The sequence below is a fragment of the Clupea harengus genome, unplaced genomic scaffold (genome assembly GCF_900700415.2).
Source record: "Clupea harengus unplaced genomic scaffold, Ch_v2.0.2, whole genome shotgun sequence".
NCBI classification, from domain to species: Eukaryota; Metazoa; Chordata; class Actinopteri; order Clupeiformes; family Clupeidae; genus Clupea; species Clupea harengus.
The window spans coordinates 28,020-35,168 of record NW_024880098.1 but is presented as its reverse complement, the minus strand read 5'-3'; the positions used below and the strand labels follow the sequence as shown (position 1 = coordinate 35,168).

The 7,149-nt window shown below is 43.8% G+C and overlaps 1 pseudogene; it reads left to right on the top strand.

The window, feature by feature from the left end:
* Positions 1 to 2,959: 2,959 nt before the first annotated feature.
* LOC122131251 lies at positions 2,960 to 6,647 on the top strand (annotated as a pseudogene).
* Positions 6,648 to 7,149: the final 502 nt, after the last annotated feature.

Sequence of the window (7,149 nt, the reverse complement as noted above, 5' to 3'; positions counted from 1 at the left end):
GGAACACTTTCACACTCTTATATACAAAGGACTCATCTCACACAAAAGGAATGAAATGAAACAAACCCAAATATTTACACACACTCAACATCATTCAATCATGCAAAGGACTCCCTTCAGACAAACACACACACACACACACACACACACACACACACACACTCAGACATAACCATGCTCACTTTTGAACTTTTGAATACAGACACTCACACATGTACACCTACACAAACATGTACAGAATCACACACACATAAACAAATCTCACCCCACTCGCAAAGAATCATATAAAATAACAACCACAACCCCCCCGCCCCCCCCACACACACACCTAACACATATAAATACCTAAGTTTGTCCTGTCTTCTCCTCCATCAGACTCCTGTCACTTCACACTGGATCCAAACACAGCACACAGAGACCTCCATCTGTCTGAGGGGAACAGGAGGGTGGAGAGGAGAGATGAGGTCCAGTCATATCCTGATCATCCAGAGAGATTTGATTATTATCAGCAGGTGCTGTGTAGAGAGGGTGTGTCTGGACGCTGCTACTGGGAGTTTGAGTGGAGTGGGGTGTGTGTTTTTATATCAGTCTCATATAAAAGCATCAGCAGGAGAGGATGGGGTAATGAGTGTGGGCTTGGAGGTAATGATCAGTCCTGGAGTCTGTGCCTCACCAGCAGCAGCTCCTCTTTCAGTCACAATAATAAACAGACTGAACTCCCTCTAGTGGCCAGCTCCAGAATAGGAGTGTATGTGGATCACAGGGCAGGAACTCTGGCCTTCTACAGCATCTCTGACACAATGACCCTCCTGCACAGAGTCCAGACCACATTCACTCACACACTCTATCCTGGGTTTGGGCTAGGTTTAAGATCATCAGTGAAGCTGCTGTGACTGACATGTCTAGATGCTGTCATACATCTCACACATCATTTAACACATCATTCACACGTTGGGATCTAGCAGCTGGGCCTGAGAATCTCTGATCTTGGGGACAACAACAGACTGAAGCCATTCCCCCATCTCTGGACCCCAGCTATTACAAAATCTGTACCTCTAGACCTCTGCTGTAACACATGCAGTATCACCACAGCAGACATAAGACATTGTGTGTGAAAGGTTTTGATGAGCTCTGTGTTGCATAACCTCACTCTCCCAAGTGTTTAGTCCCTCTGTTACAGCATACATGTTCTGATATCTGGTTTTATATGACAACCACAATATTATGTACCATGACAGTAAATCTTAATGAGACCATATTCATCCAACAATTGATACCCAATGAAATGTGTTTCTGTATTTCTTTATTAATACCGTTATAATGTTTTAAAATGTTTCTGGTGCAAAATGGTGAATAAAAAGTTATAAAATGGCATTCAATGTGCCCTAATGTACTCTTTTTCTTGATGTGTGTGTTGGGGGGGGGGGGGGGGGTGTCAGTATATTAAATGATCAGTGTGTGTGTTGGGGGGGGGGGTCAGTATATTAAATGATCAGTGTGTGTGTTGGGGGGGGTCAGTATATTAAATGATCAGTGTGTGTGTTGTGGGGGGTCAGTATATTAAATGATCAGTGTGTGTGTGTTGGGGGGGGTCAGTATATTAATGATCAGTGTGTGTGTTGGGGGGGTCAGTATATTAAATGATCAGTGTGTGTGTGTGTGGGGGGGGGGGGGGCAGTATATTAATTTATCAGTGTGTGTGTGTTGGGGGTGGGCAGTATATTAAATGATCAGTGTGTGTGGGAGGGTCAGTATATTAAATGATCAGTGAAGCTCAACATATTCAGCACTGAGTCAGCCCTTCTCTCTCTCACACACACACAGTCTCTCTCTCTCTCTCTATCTCTCTCTCTCTCTTCCTGTTTTGCGCACGGACTGAGTGTGTGGGCGGAGCCTGAGAGCTGTGAGTGAATGCTGCTTGTGGCCGCTGTGCCAGGATCGCTACTTTTTTCAATCTTTCTTTATATTTCTTTATATGTGCCGCGAGATGATTGGGGAAAATGCTGCGAAAAAACTCTGGACAGTACCACTTTCAAACGACACAGTAAGTCGCCGGATTTCGGAGATGGCCTCGGACATACACAACCAGGTCATGGAAAGGATGAAAAGCATCCCGTTCTTTTCAATACAGTTACAATACAATACAGCAGGGGTTTTTCAACCGGGGGTCCGCTTCCCCCTGGTGGTCCGCGACGGCATTGCAGGGGGTCTGCGACATGGTCTGCGATCAGTTCACCATTGATTTAAAAAATGTTTTTATAAATTCGCTTTGATATTTCAACACAGATTACTCTTGAATATCTTGAACAATATCTAAAACAAGATAAATATGTCTAAAATAATATTAAGGAGATTCACACTGACAGAATGTAGCCTTGCACCTATCCAGTCTATGGTAGCCTGTGCTTTGCTAATGTTAATGCATTGTGTCCCTAACGCCATACGCATATTATTCATAACGTACAGTCTCGCCCGCGAAGTTGACAAGCTTCTGCAGTTAAGCATAGCCTGTGTGGTATATTGGATCGAGCACTCGGTGCTCGATTGTGTTTGACTGTCACTACTACGGGGTTCTGTGATAGTTTGTTCATGCCTGGCAGTTGAGAGATTCGCCCGCCAGTAAAGGTTCTAACTTGTGCTGCATCCTCGTCTCCCTGCATTTGTATCTAACAGTGATTTAGATAACCCACGAATAGTATATAACTATAATAGTAATTATACATAGAGCATAAAGCCACTATGGCGCTCTCCTTAGTGCTCTGCTCTGCCCTGGATAGCTATGCTGTAGTTACAGTGTTACAAATAAATAATACTCCGGTTTTTCATAAGTTCTGCCGTGTGCCCTTCCAGTTGACTGCTTAATCAGTTTGAGAACTACACTAGTGTTCTAATACACGACATCAATGACGATGTTTGGACGAACACGCCCACCCAACGAGGAAGTTGTTTTGAAAGTTACGCACCGATTTCAGGCGAAACGAAACTACGTGAAAACCTGTGAAGCGTTACACAGCACAAACGAAGAATGGCAGAAGCGGCTCCAAATAACTACGAACTTTGTACATGTCCGATTTGTTTGGATCTTCTTAGAGATCCAGTAACTATTCACTGTGGACACAATTACTGCGTGGACTGTATTAAGGGCTGCTGGGATCAGGAAGATCAGAAGGGAGTCTACAGCTGCCCCCAGTGCAGACAGACGTTCACCCCAAGACCCGTTTTGAACAAAAATAATATTGTTGCTGAACTGGTGGAACAGATCAAGAAGACCAGAATCCAAGCTGCTGCTCCTGTTCTATGTACTGCTGGACCTGGAGATGTGGAGTGTGACGTCTGCACTGGGACAAAACTCAAAGCTGTGAAGTCCTGTCTGGAATGTCTGGTTTCATACTGTGAAACTCACTACAAAGTTCACAATGACATAAACCCTGGGCGAAAACATAAGGTGGTTGATGCCACAGGCCAGCTACAGGAGAGGATCTGCACCCAACATGAGAAGCCTCTGGAGATATTTTGTCGTACGGACCAAAGTTGTGTTTGTTTGCTCTGTCTGGTGGATGAACACAAAGGCCATGACACTGTGTCAGCCACTGCAGGGAGGAGAGAGAAACAGGTAAGGACAGGAGTTCTCTTGGTGATAGATTGGACTTGTGTGGTAGGAGATGGCTATTGAGTTTCCAACTGGAAGGAAAAACAGGCTATAGACTCATCCTCTTTAGGTCCATGATAGAGTGAGGAAGAGAGAGAATAACGATGACATAAAAACACACCTGTCTAATGAAGTTGTAAAACCAGATGGTTAACTTCAGACTGTCAGTATTCTCATGCAGAAATGAAAACACATAGCCTAATTATATTCTATACCATTTTAAAAACAGAAATCAGACAGATAATCTCCTGTCACATATTAACTGTATCTAAATAACAAATACACATACAAAGCCTAAATTACCATTTAATGTGTTATGTTTGTTGGCATTTTGTAATACTTCTCTTATTTAACAGTAATTTATATTAAAATGGGCACATCATGCTTTCTGCCCAGGGATGTATTAACGAACGGGCCTACCGGGCCCAGGCCCAGGGGCCCATGAGCTCAAGGGGCCCCTAAGCCAGAGCCTCTGCATGAAGTCGCTGTTATGTATCTCTTATTTGTGGTTGAAAAAGGTGTATTTTGTTCATTTGCTAATGGCTTTAATTGAGTGTACCTGTGCTGTGTTAGAACATGTACATGTACGCCAGGGGCGTAACTATAGACAATGCAGCCAGCGCGGAAGGTTCGTAGGCAAAGCACAACCTGCTTTATACATTTTTTCGAACATATGGACGTCCAAGTGTCACTAGTTTGAATGCGATAGTGATCAGGGAAGATTTTTTTTTTATGGACTATCTGTGATAATTTATGCTAGCCTATATATTCCCTCAAAATGGCAAACCTGTCTCTGTCATGGTTTTCATAATTTTTAGGGGGAAATCATCAGTAGCAATATATAACACAATTATATGCTTATCGTACATACACTATAGAAACTATTAAAAGGCTGATTCAATGAAATTGTCAGGCTTTTCTCGGGGAATGAACCCGAGATGCTGGATGTGGGGAACCAGCGCTTAGCCCAGTGTGCTAATGAGAGGACCCAATGGCAGGATGATGTTCAAAACCTGGTTTCTTTATTATTCGCAAAAGATGTACTCCAAGCAGCGATATTCCAAAACACAAAAGATCAGGTGTAGGCAAAAGGCCAAAAACTAAAGAGGTACAAAATGTAGCTTTCAGGCGGACCTGAATACAGAGCTACCTGAGGCGGCTTGAGAACCGCGATGCGACATGTACCTTAACCACACACTTGTCTCCCTGGGAGAAGACCAAGCCCAAAAAGTGCGTGAGAGCACTAGCTGTGTGGTTAGGCACTGCGTGTCTTTGCACAAAGACTAAGTGCTTGAGAGCACTGCTGACTAAAGTGCGTGAGAGCACTACCAACAACAGTCTAGGAACAAAAACAATCTAACGACCCGACAAGGGCCACAGAGATTAGCCAGGTACTTATACCCTGGCTAATAGAGGGAAGTGACAATCACAAAAACGCAAGACAGGTGAGAGCACACAATGGGGAACAGGTGAGAACACAAATCACAATGGGGAACAGGTGAGGGCACACAAAGACAACAAAGGCACATGGACACAAATTAGTTCATAATGTCCTTTGGCCACCAGAGGCCGCCAATGTGACAAACGGTTGCCCGAAGTCGTGACAGAAATGAATCATTTCTTGTTTAATTTGTTATTTTTGTCATATACAGATATGCAATGATGATTGCTGGGTAATATGTATCTTGTTCGCCAATGTCAAGTCTCTATTTGATCATGTGACGAGACGATACGATATAGCTAGTTTAGGCGCAGAATCTGAACGCCAAGACCTACAAGCTGACTGAGCACAGCCAGTACACTTGCCGAACGACGCCTTTCAAACATAAAAGTGGTGATTTATGATTTGCTCTTTCAATGGACAGGATAGCCAGCCCATTCAGCCTCTCCTGCCCCATACTGCTCAGGTAGGTCTTAATCAGTTTCAATTTGGAAAAGAATCACTCGGCTGTTGCCCTGTCACATGTAATGTCAGAAACAATAGCAGGGCAGTGCACCGAAGGTGGATGTCACAGAGTAAACTTTGACCTGTTTACTTTCCCAATACAATAGCCAAAGTATCTAATTCGACCGTTAAATCCAACACATTGTTGGTAAAATATATATATATGCCTAATGGTGTTTGTGTGTGCATGCGTGTTTTGCGAGTGCACAATTTTTTTTTTTGCGAAGGGAGGGGGCCTTTAACATGTCCAGGCCCAGGGGCCCGTGGTTTCTTAATCCGTCCATGTTTCTGCCTGCAATATTGCTGCAGTCCTCTCAGATGAGCCCAGTGATTATGGGGCTGAAATGGCATTGTGTTGGGTCCTGGGTGGTTGACACTATGACTGAATGACATTACCTGGTTATCAACTGCCTAGAGGTCACAGGTCACTCAGTGAGGGTATAGTTGCAGTAAGTTTATCAACTCCACAAGAGAAACTATAAATATGAATAAATAAAGATTGATTGCATGTGAAGTCAGTAAATCAGTGTTCCTCCTGGTTCTCTCTTTTTTGCTCCACAAAGACAAAACTTATTTTGTGTTTTTCTCAAACCTTGCAATGAAACAGAGTCTCACCAATAAGCTATTCAGCAACACTACAGATCACCTCTCAGTCAGGGTCAGTAGCTTAAACAGCTTGTACTTGCAGGAATGCTATCAGACAATAATAATATTATGATGCCACCATAACTGTTTGTTGTGGATGTGATGTATTCCTTCAACATAGACACACTTGGGGAAGACCCAGAGTAAAATCCAGCAGAGAATCCAGGAGAGAGAAGGAGCTGCAGGACCTGAGGAAGGCTGTGGAGACTCTCAAGGTGAGTACTGACCAGAGGAGAGGAGGACAACAGCTGGCTGCTGGAGGAGCCATTTCAGGCTCAATCAGGGCTCTCCTCCAGTCAGCCAGACAGGAGTCTGTAATACTGAGCCACTTCCCAGCTCCTCTGAGCCACACTGTGGGTACCAGGCTGTGTGGAGGAGCTGAGTGAGTGGGCTGCTTTAGATGGACTCCTCCTCTTTGTGTGTCTCCTAACAGAGCTCTGCACAGACAGCAGTGGATGACAGTGAGAGGATCTTTACTGAGATGATCCGCTCCATTGAGAGAAGGCGCTCTGAGGTGAAAGAGCTGATCAGAGATCAGGAGAAGGCTGAGGTGAGTCGGGCTGAAGGACTCCTGAAGCGACTGGAGCAGGAGATTGCTGAGCTGAAGAGGAGAGATGCTGAGCTGGAGCAGCTTTCACACACAGAGGATGACATCCATTTCCTCAAGGTAAGTGTTGATGATGGATTATTAGTGCACAGAATGTTTGAGGGCATTGATTTATGTTGAATATATTCCTAGGTGGAAATTTTAACTAAATCTAGATATTGTTGAATTTTCTTCTAGGATCTCTAAGTTTACAGATAAATGCTTATTATTATTATTATTATTATTATTATAACACAGTCCACTGCATTTGAACAGATACCTTACCCCATGCAGTTTCAGTGTGTGAAGAAAGTTTTGGTATTC